The sequence below is a fragment of the Nipponia nippon genome, unplaced genomic scaffold, assembly GCF_047370975.1.
Source record: "Nipponia nippon isolate SJK-2023a ecotype South Korea unplaced genomic scaffold, ASM4737097v1 scaffold_4, whole genome shotgun sequence".
NCBI lineage: Eukaryota > Metazoa > Chordata > Aves > Pelecaniformes > Threskiornithidae > Nipponia > Nipponia nippon.
In genome coordinates this window covers 102,870,395-102,887,425 of record NW_028262358.1, presented here as the reverse complement: position 1 = coordinate 102,887,425, position 17,031 = coordinate 102,870,395, and the positions used below count along the sequence as shown (strand labels likewise).

General features: G+C 36.7%; 1 long non-coding RNA gene across 2 annotated transcripts in view; it reads left to right on the top strand.

The window, feature by feature from the left end:
* The window catches only part of LOC148053457 (uncharacterized), a 116,318-nt gene extending 99,854 nt beyond the window's left edge, over positions 1-16,464 (top strand). Inside the window, exons 4-5 of one of the 2 annotated variants that reach the window (XR_015708540.1) lie at positions 15,296-15,342; positions 16,180-16,464. This is a non-coding gene — a long non-coding RNA (uncharacterized LOC148053457). The remainder of the gene's footprint in view (positions 1-15,295; positions 15,343-16,179) is intronic. The other variant, XR_015708541.1, reaches the window with a different exon arrangement.
* Positions 16,465-17,031: the final 567 nt, after the last annotated feature.

Sequence of the window (17,031 nt, the reverse complement as noted above, 5' to 3'; positions counted from 1 at the left end):
TCTTGATGTCTAAATAATATAATATCTGTAACTGCAAATGTATAATTTAGATAAAGAACTAATTTGAAAACCTCAAAAAAACTTATTAAAAAGTAATGCAAGGACAGTAGTACGAAGGAAACCTGACCCTAGATAGGTTCAGAAATTTTGAAGGCTAGTGTACAGAAGACAAGTTAATTGCAGTTAATCACAACAGTAAGCTTTATTAGCTTTTATATTACAACATAGCCTAATTGCAAAGATGTCCTTTCAACTGCCTGTGACCATATTCTGATTTGTGCTGATTCATAAGCTCTTGTGACTACAGGGCAAATAGAGTATGTTACACCTCAACTGGAGTTTATCATCTTACTTTATTAGATACAAAACATACAAATGTTTTTAGATGGAATTCTGTAATTCACTTAATTGAAGACATAACTTAAATCATACAAATGTCCCCAAGAAGTTAGTAATAATGCTAATTTCATTAAAAATATTGTTATTTAACCCCTCAAAAAGCCTTGTAAATCCCATAAAATTTTTATTGCGGCTATAAATGAAAGCAAAAGAAAAATGGCAAAAATTAAATAGGAGTAGCTATAACACAGTGGAAAAGAATGTTATTATCAGTTCTTTGAACTGAAGAGCAGAAACAGGAAGACACAACTCTGGATGAAAATTTTTTATGGAAAAGTTTTCTTCAAAAAATGCAACAAAATATTTATTTTTACAGCATTTTTAACAGAATAATAGTCAAAAGAAGTAATTTGCATTTTGATTTGTTCAGTAATGTCCCATTATATAGTTTTAAATCCATTAATTTCATATAGAATTTAACCTTGTCATTATCTATTATCTATATTTTAAAATGTTTCATTACATATTTATTGCAACATTTTCGTTATTTTTGATTGCATATATGTATAATATAATGTGTTTAAGTAAAAAAGAGGATAGAGAAATAATAATAAAAATATAAATGTTTCAGTATTTTTAAAAGACATTTCAATATTTCTAATTTTTAAAAAATCTCTTTTAATGACAACATTAAAATTTCTCTTTGTTTACTATTAACAAAAATAACTTTTTACCTTTAACTCTAAGAGTTATTGTATTCTGCAAATACATCTCCTGTTAATGGGTGTCTTCTGCTAATAACTGTTTAATTTCAGAGTGTATAGCAGGAAGAAAGATGGGGAGGGGGAAGGGAAGGGAAGGGAAGGGAAGGGAAGGGAAGGGAAGGGAAGGGAAGGGAAGGGAAGGGAAGGGAAGGGAAGGGAAGGGAAGGGAAGGGAAGGGAAGGGAAGGGAAGGGAAGGGAAGGGAAGGGAAGGGAAGGGAAGGGAAGGGAAGGGAAGGGAAGGGAAGGGAAGGGAAGGGAAGGGAAGGGAAGGGAAGGGAAGGGAAGGGAAGGGAAGGGAAATTTTCTGCCAGACTGAAGAGAGCAATTTTTTGTAACAAATAAAAGAAACAGGGTTCACATTTTAGTCCATTGTCTTAGGTATTAATATGGCTAAATCTGTGAGTACACTGTCATGAAATTCTTCCTGACTATCAGTTAGTATCTTTTTATTTGCAGTGAATATTCACTATTTCATAATTTATAAATAACAAAAAAAATTTGTCTCACTAAAGACTTTGAAATATGAGATTAGTCAAAGGTGTCTGCTCAGCCTTTTTTGCTTGAACTATATCCAGCGTCCAGCAGTAAGTTATAGTGTAAATACATAGAATATCATTGTACTGATTAAACATAATTTATCTATTAATATCCTTATATAATAGAGTCTCAGCCTTGGAGGAACATTATAGCTTGCACCCAGTATTTCAGAATAAAAGTCTAGTTCCTATTTAAGGAGTCTAGAAGAGGGACTGTTTTAAGGAGTTTCTTCCTTCATTCTTGCCTTTATTATTGCATTTCAGGCCAAGATCTTTCACCTTTGATTTTTTCTTTTTCTGTGTATTACTTTACACTGTTCTTCCTATGTGAATCCACGCAACAGCTTTTTTTTTTTCATTATAATCTTCAGTTTGGTTGTGAAACCACACATTGTATAAGGCATAGTATGCTCAGGACAGGATTGCACAGCAGCATCATATGCTTTTAAGGACACTGGATGTGATTCTTCTTTTTAATTCACTTTTAGAAGTAGTTCTATCTCACTTGAAATTGTACCTCTTTATCATGGGGATAGAGACTTAACTCAGTAGCTGTCTTCCCTTGAGACATGCAGTGACAGACTGTAGTTTATTGGAACACTCACTCGGTTAGCAGAGGACTTGATTTCTTTTAAAATCCTTGTTTTCTTCTAAAGAATTTTGAGTAATTCGAATCCTTATTTCATATCTTGGAAAATGTGTTCAAGATTATAGTGAACAAAATGCAGAAGGCCATAGCAGAGAAGAGCCTGCCAAGGATGAAGTTTGAAGAAATACAGAACTATAGAATCTTTCATTAGCTCCACACAAGGGCAATGGGAGGGCAGCACTGCCCAAACATGCCATTCAGAAATGAGGCATAACTCAGGAAGAATATATGGATAAAAATCCCCAGAACAGGATTTCTGTGACCAGTGGTAATGAAGGTAAAATACTAAAATTGTGGATAAAAATTTGTACTGCTACAAGTGGCTCAAATAACCCCCAATCAAAGCTGTCAGGTGCATAGATCACTCCTTTTCTTCAACAGCTATGATGACTTTAACCTTTTCAAAAAGAATCTTTAAAAGTTTTCCCCCCAATTCACAGTCAATGCCTTTCACTGAAACTCAAAGAAAAATTATATATTCGTCCATGTGCCCTAAATAACTAAACTAAACAAAACAAAAGCAGATGGCCTTAAAGAGATCTGTGTGTACTTTATTGCTTTATTTTCTGATTCTTGTTAAGTTTGCCTATTTTTCGCTCCTCTTAACATTGTGTCATTGTGCCAAATACCATAAGATACTTAGTTACTTTTCTAAAGGGTCCGAGAAAATTATTCATCTTTCTCAAATTTAGCCATGGAAAAAATATCTTGATTAGGGGAACACTTTCCATCCTAAGAATGAAGCCTTAAATAGATAAGCGGAAACGTCTACAAGATGGTGTCTCTCTCTGTTGATTTGGTGTCAAACAAGCAGTATAGAAAAGGCATTGGAATTTTAAAAGGCTAAAGTTAGATCACAGGTTCATAAGATAATTCAGAGTGGAAAGGACATCAGAAGGTTTCTAGTCCAATCTCCTGTCCAAAGGGCAACCTGCTCCACTGCTTAGCTGTCGTTATGGTGAAGAAGCCTTTCCTTATACACAGTCTGAACCACCCCTGTTTCAGCTTAAGTTCATTGTCTCTTGTCTTCCCACTACACACTCCTGTGAAAAGCCTGGCAAGTCTCCTTGATAATGTCCCCGTAGGCACTGGAAGTCTGCTCTTAGGTCCCCCTGAAGTTGTCTCTTCTCCAGGCTGAACAAGCCCAGCTCTCTCAGCTTCCCCTTACAGGGCAAGTGTTCCAGGCCTGATCATCTTGGTGGTCTCTACTGAATTCATTCAAGTTTATTAACTTCTTTCCTGTATTGGGACGGTGGGGGAGGAAGGATCTGAAATTGAGCAGAATATTCCAGTTGTGGGCAGAGCCAAGTAAAGGGAAATAATCACTTTTCTTCATCTACTCACTGTGCTCCTGTTGTTATAGCCCCAGATGCTGCCAGGGCTCACTGCTGGCTCATGCTTATGCTCAGCCCGCTGCCCATAAGGATTCCCGGAGCCTCTTCAGCAGGACCATTCCTCAGGTAGGCAGGACCCAGCCAAAACCAGGGGCCATCTGATATGCTCCAGGGCCGGGCTGCCATTTGAAAAAACCTGGACAGGCTGGTGGAATGGGCAAACAGGAGCCTCATGAAACTCAGTGAGGACAAGTGGAAGGTCCTGAACCTGAGTTGGGGCAATCCCCAATATCAACACAGACTGGGTGATTAATTCATTGACAACAGCCCTGTAGAGAAGGACTTGGGGATACTGGCGGATAAAAAATTGAACATAAGCTGACAATGTGCACCTGCAGCCCAGAAAGCCAGTTGTATCCTGGGCTGCATCAAAAGAAGCATGGCCAGCAAGTCGAGGGAGGTGATTCTGTCCCTCTACACCACTCTCATAAGACCCCACCTGGAGTACTGAATCCAGCTCTGGGGTCCCCAGCACAAGAAAGACAGGGACCTGTTAGAATGGGTCCAGAGGAGGGTCATGAAAATGATCAGAGGGCTGGAATACCTCTCCTCTGACGAAATGCTGAGAGACTTGGAGTTGTTCAGCCTGGGAACAGAAGGTTCTGTGGAGACCTTATTGTGGCCTTTCAATACAGAAAGGGGGCTTATAAGAAAGATGGAGAGAGACTTTTTACCAGGGTCTGTAGTGACAGGACAAGGGACAACAGTTTGAAACTGTTGAGGGTAAAAAACTTTCAGGTTTTTAAACTGAAAGAGGGTAGATTTAGATTAGATAGAAGGAAGAAAATTTTTTTTGTGAGGCACTGGAACAGGTTGCCCAGAGAAGTTGTGGATGCCCCATCACTGGAAGTGTTGAAGGTTGAGTTGGATGGGGCTTTGAGCAACCTGTTCTGGTGGAGGATGTCCCTGCCCATGGCAGGGGGGTTGGAACTAGATGATCTTCAAAGGTCCCTTCCAACACAAACCATTCTATGATTCTAAAAAAACAATTACCCCCAATACCATCTATCAAACAGTGTCCAAGAGAGTCTGCAAAATCCAGGTAACACTACCAGAACTTATTTTTAACTATGCATTATGTGGAAAAGTTGCTCTTTTTCTTTGTTTTGAATGTGCAAACTGGTGGTTTTATTTGATAACTCATGTTCTTTTACTTAATAGAGACAGCTGTTGTCTGTTGACCTTAAGATCCAGGATATTAAAAACTTCTATCATATCCCTCCCTGCTCTGTGCTTGTCTGTTTTCCAGACTAGTGGTCCTGATTATATCTCAACACTTCTCATGAAAGTTAAGCCATACCTTTGATCACCTGTGAGGTCTCTTTGTTTTCAGTTTCTACTATATCTCTTTTGAACTGGGATTCCACAACTACACTGGGTATTTGAGGTACATTTACACTGTGAATTAATAATTAGAAATAATGAAGTTTTACTCCTACTTAGACATTTAGCCTGCTTAGATTCTCGTCTGCAACCAAAGGCACCAACATATTTTGCAAATCTTCTCTTGAAGTACCTAACTCGCTCTGAAAGTTAGATTACATAATGTCAACCTCGATTTTGAGAATGGAATGAAAAATACTGGACAATTCTAAAAATGTTTGTTTACTGTGCCTAGATGTCAGAAACAAAGTACAATATATTAACTTGCTTATTTGGGGAAATTCATGCACAGAGTTAGGAGTGTCCATTTACAGTGTACTGTCAGAAATTAACTTTCTGTAAAGACATTCAGTGTGCCCTAGGTGTGAAACATTTCTCTCCATTTTCAGAGTAGAGTCAACCACTTCATGCAGAGGCATTCTTAATTCACAGTGAGAGTACACACACAGAGTTATTGAAAAATAACATGTATACTGTAAATAAACACTTTAGCTTACTGAGCGTTTGCCTCCTGATGTTGGCAGCCCCTTTGATACATGAGCAATATGGTAGACAAAGAATAAAAGCTCTTGTTCATTCTAAACAGAATATCTGATAAGCTACTGTGATCACAGGTGTCTGCTCTGATAGTGTGGCATTTTCACAAAGACTATTTCTGGGCACTTCTTCATGACATTTTTAGCAATTTTTAGACTCTTTACGTAACTCTTTTTGACAAACCTGGCATAAGGCTTTATATGTCTCTGGACATGTAGGTTGCCCTGTACTTAATCAGCAGTTGAAGGAAAGAATTTGAGGATCTCAGCTTTGTATTTAGTTGCATGAACTGATACTGGCTATGTTTAGTCCTCCTCTTTATAATTTTGGTGAAAGAAAGATTTTTTTCTCAACTATTGAATATGAATTCTAGCCAATAATTTCAGACTGTTGATTTTTTTTTTTTCCCTTTTAGAAAATTACGGCTATGCCAACAAGAAATACATTAAGTGGAATGGCATTAAATTGTTCTTTAATAATTTATTGAAAGCACTTCTTAAAATACTTAAAGTATTTCATAGGCAAGTATAAGAAGTCAAATTTTAAGAACTGTAAGTTAATAAGTGAGCAAAATTTGCTTATTCTTATCTTGTTAAGAACGTTTTTTTCTTAACAAGTTTCTCCAAAATTTTAAAAGCATTCAGGACCTCATTTTTTAATGTCAAGAAATGCTTCCTGAATGAGATTGAATGCTATTATTTTGTCCTGACTTTGGGAAGTCTTCAAACCTTTCTGGAATCAGATTCATAAATCACGCATTATATGAAATAGAATTAAAAAAATACAAAAATTTAAAAAAGCTAAAGGGCTTAGCAGCCAAAATAACATTAACAGTCCCTGGAAACTTTTTGGCATTGTACAGAATAATAGCTTAAACAGGTAAAATTTCTCTTTCGTCACTTCAGTACAGCCATTTCATTGCATGCCACTTAATTGTTAACACTCCAATAAACAACAAGGATCATAGGAAACTGTCTGAAAAAATCAAGGTCAAATTTGTTCCTTTAGGATCTGCATAGAAAATTCCTATTTAATCCAAAAAGAAACACTTCATTTTCATGCATTTTTAAGAAAAGCAAAGGTTCTCATTCATTACAGACTGATGATGTGTATTCCCTTTTTATCACCCATCGGCCAAAATGGGAGACTTGAGTTCAATTCAGTCTTTTTTCTATATGAATTTAAGCTATTTAGTCCATTAAAGAAACAGCCTAGATGATATTTTGCTATATTTGTTTGCTCTGTCTTCTTTTGATACTCTTCCACTTTGAAAGCCTGATTAACTAAAACAAAGTCCAAAATATAGCTGTGCTATAATTGGAAATATGATTTACCAACCAAGCTAGAGAATCAGTCCCATGACTGATTTTCTGCTTCAATAACAAGGAAACTTTTTATAAAAACTGAGGCAGATGTAGCAAAGGGTACTAGAGAGATGTAAAACAAACTCTCTTATGAATTATTAAGTAAAACACTCTTCTCAGAAATGGAAAAATGAGTGGAACTCCTTTGATCCAAAGACATACGGGAAGGTCTTCCTTCGTATTCATGAATCCCAATATTTTTGCTTCTAATTTAAATAATTTTGTAGATTCAAAATAGATTTTTCAGGATGACCAAAATAATTTTGTTGAGAAATTAAAAACCTACAAAAAAAGCTCTTAAAAATATAATGAAATCCTGTATTAGCAGTTAACCAAAATACCGCATAGGGTGTTTAAGGCCCCAGTAATTTTGCTGGAGTTGTTCACTACCCTTGCACCAATCAATCATGCCAGGCAATGCTGAATAAAACACAATCTTCATCCCAACTGCAGTTTTCCTTCACTCATTGTGGTTTCTTGTATTCTGATGATATACCATATTCTCTTCAAGCTGGACTTGTGCTTTCTTACCCATCATACTGATCATGTATGTGTTCAAATCCTGTTGTTCTCAGTTATCAATATTTTTAAAATTATAATATTTCAACACCTTGAGGATCTTGGTTTTTTCTTTCCTCCTTCTTTCCTCCATTCCCCCTTTTCCCATACTGTTCTTCCTCCAGACCGTTGCCATTCCCCTGTCCCTCAGCATGTAGCTTTCCCATCCTCCCCCATCCAAATACCATCTTGCAAGCACTTTCGTTTTAGCCACAACTGACCTAGCCTGGCAGGTTAAGTCCCACCAGGAATCAGCACTTCTCCCCTCCCCCTGCCAAATCCTCACCTTGGAACAAGCAGCCTAGGAACTGAGAAAGGGCTCGAGAACACAGAAAAGAAAATTTAGGCCTGCTTCTGCCACTGTTGTATATTTCTGTAATAGTAAATTATAATATGTACTTACATAGTGTACAAGTTACAAACAAGTGAAAACACCTTTTAAAATATTCTTGTTTCGAATGTGTATTCAAAATTGTGAACACTGAAAGACTATTATTTCCAAAAAAGTGATACAATATTTCTTTGGTATTGGTGTCATACTGGTAGTACAAATTGTTTCAGTGGAAACCTTCTTCACCATTTTTTGAAGGAAATTCTCCATATCTTAGTGATTTCACACCAAAATTAGGCATTTCTGAAATACATTAGTTCCCTTTTTAACTGGACTCAGTACGGGTATAATTAGATGAAAATAGGTGTCTAATAGCTAAATGATATCAGAATTTTAATTAGGAGAGGTAGCACACTAAAATGCACTATTGTAATTCTTCTGTGGTCCAAAGCTTGTCTATAATTATGCAAGTAATCTATAAGCTTCTTTCTGTCATATTTCTTCTTATATTCTTATAGGCAATCCTTAGCATTGCTCACATCCTGCAGATGCCTTAAAATGCATGAACACTTCTTGAGAAAAAAAAAAGTTAATGTATCAAAGACTGGAACTAAAAGCTTAAACTTACTGAGATGAATACACTTTGTCAATTAAAGAAAATCTGGCAAAAAAATATTACATTCTTCTACCCATAGGTCTTGAACTGTCTTTCCTTTTGGTACAACCTCATAGCTTCACATGAAATAACTTATTTCATCTTTGTGATGATATTTATCAGATTATTTTTTTGTTTGCTTTCTTGTCTTTCAGTTGCACAGATTGTCTCCTAGAAGGCTGTTTCTATTACTTTGTAGGATGCATTGTCACCTTCAAACATACTTAGAAAGTATGTAAAGAATAGAGGATTTGCACCTGGAGTATCCTTAGGGACTACTCAATTGCAATTAATTTAACTAGACACTGGATGTCAGTGTTGCTGTTTTATATTAAAAAAAAAAAAAAAGGCAAAATGAAGAAAATCCAAGGTGTAACCAGAAGTAGGATATAAAAGAAGTCTAATCGAATCATTCAGAACAGCTTAGAAGCTAATTAGCATTCTATATCTTCATGGTAGGAAGAACATGTTGGCTTTAAAGAAGCAGCTCTCCATAAAGGTTTTGATTTCTATTAAGAACAAACAAACAGATGAACAAACACTTAAACTAAATGGACATTTTATGAATCTGTCACAGGGCTTTTACATGGTAATTAACATTCAACATTCCATTTAATCAGAAAGATGAACAGTGCACAGTATGAGTGATGATATTTGCTTTATAGTTAATTTTGTACCTGGCTTTCCAAAAAATACCTTGATGTAACTCACTCCAAAAATCAACAAAATTAGTCTCATGACCTTAAAGAATCTGTTTGCTTTTAAACCAGGATTTTATTTTTCAACAATTTTTAAAAGGGATTTGGACAAGAGAAATAATGGAAAAATATGAGTATAATTGCATAAATAAAAGTCTACCCACTAAACAGAACTGTCATAGAATCGTAGAATCACAGAATCATTAAGGTTGGAAAAGACCCTGAAGATCATTGAGTCCAACTGTTACCCTTATTGCCAATTTGAAGCAAATTTTACCAAAGACCAGATTTAAAATACTGGATTTCACAGCCAGGTACACATGTAATCTCCTTTGAGGTCTGTCAGAAACACTAATTCACCTATGGCTTCAAGCAATCATGCAGAATAAAACCCAGTATTAAATGGAATCTCAAAGAAACAACACCCTATTTCACTAGCAACACCTTTCAAGTTATCCTGTTTCAAAACCAAATATCATTTAAGACTTAGCATGTTAGAAAAAGTAAATCCTTAGAAACCTTCCTAAAGAATGAAAATTCCTTACAGTACAAAGAAATATAATTCTACTGTCTTCATTATAAATGCATTCAGCAGATAGATTGGTGAATCTACCCAAACATTTAAGCTGAACCGCTGAAAAGAGACAGTATGAAAAATGAATCTTTTTTTTTTTTTTTAAGTTCTTCCTTGGACATCGAAGAAAGCCCCTGAGCATCCCAAATTACTATTGAACTGTGAAATTGCACTTCAGTTAATTTATGTATTAATGAAAGTATTTCAGAAGATAGTACCTGCAACCAACAGAAAGCATACAGATCCACTATCAGACTGATATGGATGGAACAGAGCAAACAAATCTCTTGGGTTTCTAAATAACATCCCAGAAACATCATAGGAAATATTAGGTATGTCAGAAGTGAAAAAATTCAGTCAAGAATATTTCAGTAAAAGTTTGTTCTGGTATCTCTAGAGAAGAAAAAAAATGTTGGATGGAGAGCAGCAGCACTCACTCTAAAGCTTTTATCATCTCAGAAATGCTGATTACTATCATGCCTGGTCTCAGTCAAAAGCTAGTAATGAGCTACACACATCCCTTTAAATGTCTAGATCACGTATTTTGGCAACATCAAGATTTATATAAAGTATTTTTCAGATACTTCACATTGAACAGTGAAGGGAAAGTCACAAAGATAAGGGAGTGTTATTCCTTTCTGAGACACCAAGGTATGAATCAACATATCCAACACAAAAGATGATCTCTGATTTGATATTTTATCTCTGAAGAGATAAGCCTGTTGAATTGGGGTGTCTAAGAGTATCTCATGAATAAATTAGAAAGGTTTAAGTCTAAGGAACTGGGGAAGTGAAGAGGGACAGAAGAGAGGTAAAATAATTTTAGAATTCCTGGAGAACACAAGAAAAGAGATTAATTATAGAAGACATAATGCTTCACAGACAGAGGGTTCTCTCTAATAAATGCAACCCAGGATGAATGCAGTCTAAGACATAAGATATATGAGCTTTGTATATCAGGAACATTTCAACACGAAGTTAAATTATGTTTACAGGGGAAAAAAAGTCATATTTCAAATTTAATGTTGATGGAAATGAGTTTAATTTTTAATTCATTTCAGCCTTTATTAACATTTTGAATTACACTGTATATTTTGGATATTCTAAATAAATATTTATTTGTATTTAACAAGAATTAAACCATCATAATTGGAGAGTAAGTGATTGACAGTAAGTTCCTCACTTAACAGTCTAAGAAGTCTAGAAACTGGCATACTCAGACAACCTGGGTGGAATTCAAGTACTTAAACAGAGGCAACTAGTGGCACAGCTTTCTTCCTGGCCTCCAGTCGCACTCAAGAAAATCACAAGTATCCCATTCATCCTTGATTGTGTCTGCCAGTTCCCTGTTGATGTCTTGGATGCCTTAGCTCTTTAAGATTGCACTAAATGCTGTCCAAATTGCTGAAAAGCTGAAATTTTTCTCCTCACCTTCCCAAACAACCTCGTGAGTGCCCAGAAGGATAAAGGAATATAGGGCTGTGCAGGCTGCTGAAAGATTGCTGCTAGTTGTCTTGTTCTGACTGCTGCTCTCAGGGTTAGGTAGAAGATTCTTCTGAAGGAGATGGTGGCTCCTTCTTGAGGGTCTGTTATGTATGGTCAAGTGAGAGAAGCTTTTAACAAACATCACAGGCAATAGAAGACGTCTCATTTAGAAGGCACATAAGCAATCAGAAGCATAGCAGACACGACTGAGTATCTAAGGTAGTAAAACAAAAGAAGAAAAAAAGAAAAAAATTTTTCATATGGAGCCAGTTACGGTTGTGTGGAGTCTGATGCAACCCAAAAACCTCTGAAAGTTTCTAGACTGAAAGCAAGACTGAGAGCAGGTTTATAAAGTTGTTTTCGTGTTTTTTTCAGTTAACTTTAGAAATACTGTGCAGCCAGATCATGCTCAAAACTTTAAGTGAGTGAAAACACTAAATGTTTTTGTGTCTAAAAAATGTGTTTGTTTTTTGTAGCATTTTTCCTTTTACCAAAATCCTAACCTTACACTCTCGTTTCTCTTCCTGTTTATATTTTGCTGCATGAATAAGAATGCAGGATGTCTGTACCTTGTGCTTTTTTATGCTGGGGTGAATCCACCAAATATTGGATACCTATGCATAACTACTAACTGAATTTGTAATAAAAACATCACAGCTACAATCACTACTAAAATTCTTTGTCCTGCAGCTTATATGCCTCATTAAGGTATGATGATACTTTCACAAATTACCTGAGTGATGAAATAGAGGGTATGCCAGACGAAACTAGACCAAGATGGGCTGCAAAGGCATTGGAAAACATGATCAGAATACAAAGCAGTCTTAAGAAATTGAAGAAATAAACTTAAAATAGAAAATGATCTGATAAGGACAAGGTTCCTCACTGTAAGCAGGGGTAATTATCTGCACCAATACAGGTCAACTGCACTATCAAGTCTGAGTAAAGGAAGTTATAGGGGATCACAAGCTAAACTTAGGATAAGTACTATATCTGTGTACTGTGTTTATGTACAGTACTATTGAGACTAATGGTAATCATACCAAAATGAATAAACAAGAGCAGAGTTTGAAAGCCCTTATCCTTTTTTCTGGCATCATTAAGCCCTCTTATGGAGGTTTGTGATCAGTTGAAGGTATTGCATTTAATGGAAGCTATAAACCGAGTAAAGGTTGATCAGATGTCTAAAGTCTCTCATTCTCTGCTATTCGTCAAAAGTCTAAAAAAGTAAGACTTTGGAGAAAAGAAAGGCATAAAAAATAGAATGGTTAGCCTGAAGGAGAAAGGACTGAGGGCAGATAATGTATCATGAACACTGTTGTAGAAAAGAAGGGAAAAAATTGCAGAAAGAGGGCATCAGATTAGGAAATATTTCCAATGGTGAGGCTTATATAGCATGGAAATAGATTGCCTAGGGAGGTCTATCATTGAAGTCTTTAAGAAAAGGTTAAACAAAAATGTCTGTTAGGAGGAGTGTTAATACTGCCTTGGAGCAGACTGAAGGACAAGACGATCTCCTAAGATCCATGCTATGATATTTCTCAGATCTTAGTCAAAATGATTTCTGCCATAATGATTTATTAATACAACAATTTCCAGCCCAAATAAACTACAACTGAAAAATACACAGAAGGAACACAATCAAAAAAGAATCCATGGCATCTGTAGGTTTTTAAATAAATGTATATATTGAATACTTAAAATTGTTTCCTTATTTTCCCTATTTAATATCGCCATCTTTTCTCCTACTTCACCTGCTCTTAAAAACATTATTTACTTTTTATTAATGAATTACAAGGGCAGATAAGAGAATTGAGAAGTAAGAAGTTCTAAATATATAACAGAAATGATTGCTGAAAAGTTTGCATCTATAGGTTGTTTTTAAAGTTGTTTCTCTTCTAACTCAAAATTACCACATGGTAGAAGAGATTACTAATTGAACATGTAGTAGAAAAGGAGTCTGAAAGCTGTATGTGTAGAGGGTGCATTAATCCCTTACAGATTATTATGTCGAGCTATACTTGTATACAATACATGTTCTTTCAAAGACTTCTAGTGTTCTTGTCCCTGTCCTCCACAGTCACCTTGGTCACAAAAGAAGTCCCAGTTCTTGCTGCAACAATATTGGGCAGGATAGCTGGTAAAGGGATATGACCAGTGTCTGACTAAATGCTCGTAGAAGAAAATTTCTTTAGTTGCAGAAGATAATAAGAACTAAACTGAGACAGAAGAACATTTCTATTCAAGAAGAAAAGTTAAAAAATAGTTTCTATTCACAAAGAAGAAAAGTAGAAAGATTTCTGCCTACTATTTGCATTGTAGCAAAGCTGAGGCAATGTCTAGTTGCTGCTGCAAGCTGCCTAGTTTTGCTTCCTCCATGAGCTCCTTCCACATGGCTTGTGACAGTCCTCATGCTCATCTTACCTCAGCATGCCCAGGTAGAATGGTAGAGCTAAACCAGCAGAAAGCAGAGCCATTTAGATATTTAACTGTTTAGTACTGGTTTGCCTCCCTAAACTAGATCGTTGAAATGCTGGGCATGTGCCAGTACTAATAGTAAATTAAGGATAAAAATATGCAAGGGGGTAATTCCTTAAGTGAAAGCCTAAAGATAATGTGTTCTCAGAGTAAATGAACAACTAATTTTTAATGCAATGGACTAGTTTACATTCAATTCATACATTTATTTCTGGTTTTATTTCTTAGATTTACCCCAAATTATGGGACATATCTAGATGCATTTTTGATGCCAAACATACAAATTGATTCTTAACTCAGTATAATTAGTTAAGGGGAGACTAAATCTGTAGCTTTATAGAGCCGAGGCTGCTGCAGCTGTGTGCCCCAGGTCCAACCAGCAGTGAGGCTGAGCATGTATTATCAGTAGGTCCACACACAAACACACGTATACAACACATGAGTATATACACAGAGCTGGCCACACAGATCAACACAGACAGACACAATCAGCACTCACATCAACACCAATGCCACCAATGGCCTCATCTTATTCCACTCTCTGGCTGATCAGAGTGAAGGTCCATTAGTGGGAAATGCATGTATGTACAGTATGGATCCCTCCAGAAGCTGGGCTTAGACACTCGATCCACCCAGCAGCTGCCCCGGGATCCCAGTCTCTCCAATTGTTGGTATCTGGGCATATAAGCCCCAGAGGCTGCAGCTCCATGTGAGCTGCTGGTGGAGACCCCCTTATTAACTCCCTGGCCTCCTCCATTCTGCCCGAACCCTACACACACACACACTACAGATCCCTTAGTAGCTGGTCTTGGACACACAATCCATCCATGAGCTGGTCCTGGATCCTCACTCTCCCCAGGTGCCTCACCCAAAAGACACCTATACACACAGAAACACACATGCACGTATAAGCAGGTTGTTCCTTAGACCCTGTGGTCTCTTGAGCAGATATCTGGGACTCCTAGTCCTTCAAAAGCCAGCTCCTGCTGTGGTCTCACTCTGAGAGACACATACACCCCCCGGCTCCCAGGCCATGTCACCTACTAACTGTCTTGTGCACCTGGATCTTCACAAGCACTCACACTCACACACCTGTGCTTGCTCCAGTTGCTGCACCACAGACACATGGGCTCTGACCCTGGTCCCACCCCAGGGCTGACACTCAGATACACACACACAGTTGTACCCTGAATCAAGAGTCCCTCACCCAAGAAATGAGTTAGGAATGGAGTTTAAGCAGAAGACAGGACAGACTGCGCTGATTAGGCACAGAGCATGGCCAGAGAAAAACACTGACCAGTGCTGTCTACAAGTGACTCACCCTTTTTATCCCGTTATCCCTCTATTTTGCCATACTTGTTTCTCCCTCAAACCACCTTTATTCCTCCCTTTCCCCATCTTTGGTTCCTCCTCTAAACATCCTTTAGCCAGTCTTGTGCTCTTCCAAAATACTCTTCACCTACTTCCCATAATGTGTTCCTAGGCAGTGACAACCTCCTCAGTCCAAAAGGTGATCCAGAAAGTTTCTTCTCTTGGTTTATCTTGACAGGTTGCGTGCCAGTTCACTGGGGCTGAGGCTGTCCTGGGATAGCCCTGGTAGGTGCCTGGATACTCTGAGTCATTAATTTGTGCTCCCCACTGGCCTTTGTGTCACTGTTCTTCTCTGGACTTCTGAAGATGGGCTGATGGCTGACAGCTCCTGAGATGGGCCTGGGGGCAGCCAGGGCAGAGTGGTGTTCGGGTCCAACACCTACCATCATCTCTCTGTGTTCCTTGTGGGTGTGCAGACAAGGTGGGCTTTTTACCTAGTGTAATTAATTACCAGGAAAGATTTCCATTTAACAAGTCTGGTAGAAAAAGAGTAATTCAATTTTGTTAAAATCTTCTAGCTTCTTTGTTTACTTTTTCCTGTGGGGGGAATTCACATGAGAACTGTCAAAAGAAAAAAATCAGGAAGGGAGCTATGCTGCCATGGAGGTATTAAGTAAGGATCTAGAGGTACACATTTAAACATATTCTAGTTAGAAAAACAATGTGAATCTGGCTCTGGCATATCTGATGCAAAAGTCCAAATCCAAGGTATAGGTCTATATTCCACCTCTATCAGAAATTCTGTCTTGGTTTCAAGAAACCTTTTCAAGGAAATTTTCTTTGGAACAATCATGCTCCTTCAAAATATTATTCTAGAAAAATAAATTCCATCACTAATTCCTAAAGAAATACCTTTTTAAAGGTCAAGTTGTTGATCTCTTCTTCTCTGTCTGTGAATCATATTAGTTTATAAAATTTTTTTGATCATTTATCAATCAAATAGTCTCTTTAAATGACTTAATGGATTTAGCTTTTGGGGTACCGTAATTCTGTGTGATGATCCCTTTAAACTGCTAAGAATTATACTAACCTTTGTGTTGATATTTTCTATTTTACATTTAGAACTGAATATTGAGATTTATGAGAAGACCAATAATAGCTCTACATGCTCTGCAAGCCTGAGATGACTGAGTCGCTCTCAATTTGCTCTGACAGCAAGATTTATACAAGAAATAACAAACCAATAAAATTTGTGGGTTTTTTTCATATTTTACTACATGCTTTATTTCTTTTCTAAGTTGGAACTGCCATTCCTACTTATATACGCTAGCTCAAATGGTATTATCAAAAACTTTTTTTGAAATAATTTCTTATCTTTTCTTTACTGTACATGCTTGTGAATATTTCCTGAAGTCTGTTTTTTTTCCATTCTTTAAAACTGAAATAAAATAAATTAAAAAAAAAAAAGTACACGTCTACTAGGCTCTAAGTATTTGCATGAAGACTTCATGAAAACAACTGACACCGCAGTTTTTTAATATTAAAATTTGCAATATGATACTACTTTAGAATGGAGAGTAGTGGCTTAAAAAAAACAATTATTGTTAAAAAAATATATCAAAAGGAATTCAAAAGCCCAAAATACATATTTTTCCTTCATGATTGCATGTCTCAAAGCTTTTGTGCTTTTTATTTTCAGATCACCATAAAACTATTGTATTTGTTTATATTCCCACTATTGACATTAGGGCTTTTTGCCTTAAAATTATAGCGGTTTTGGTATTCACATTTGTTTTAAAACTTCAGGGATCCAATGGTGACTGATTGTCAGGCAAATAATTTATTACATTCATGTGCAACTGTACATTCTTTTAATTTGTGTCACGGAATCTGAATCAAGCTGCTGAAGCCTTATTCCCTCTGGATTTTCATATCATTCTGGCCTGTTGAAATGAAAAAGATTAACAAGGTGGG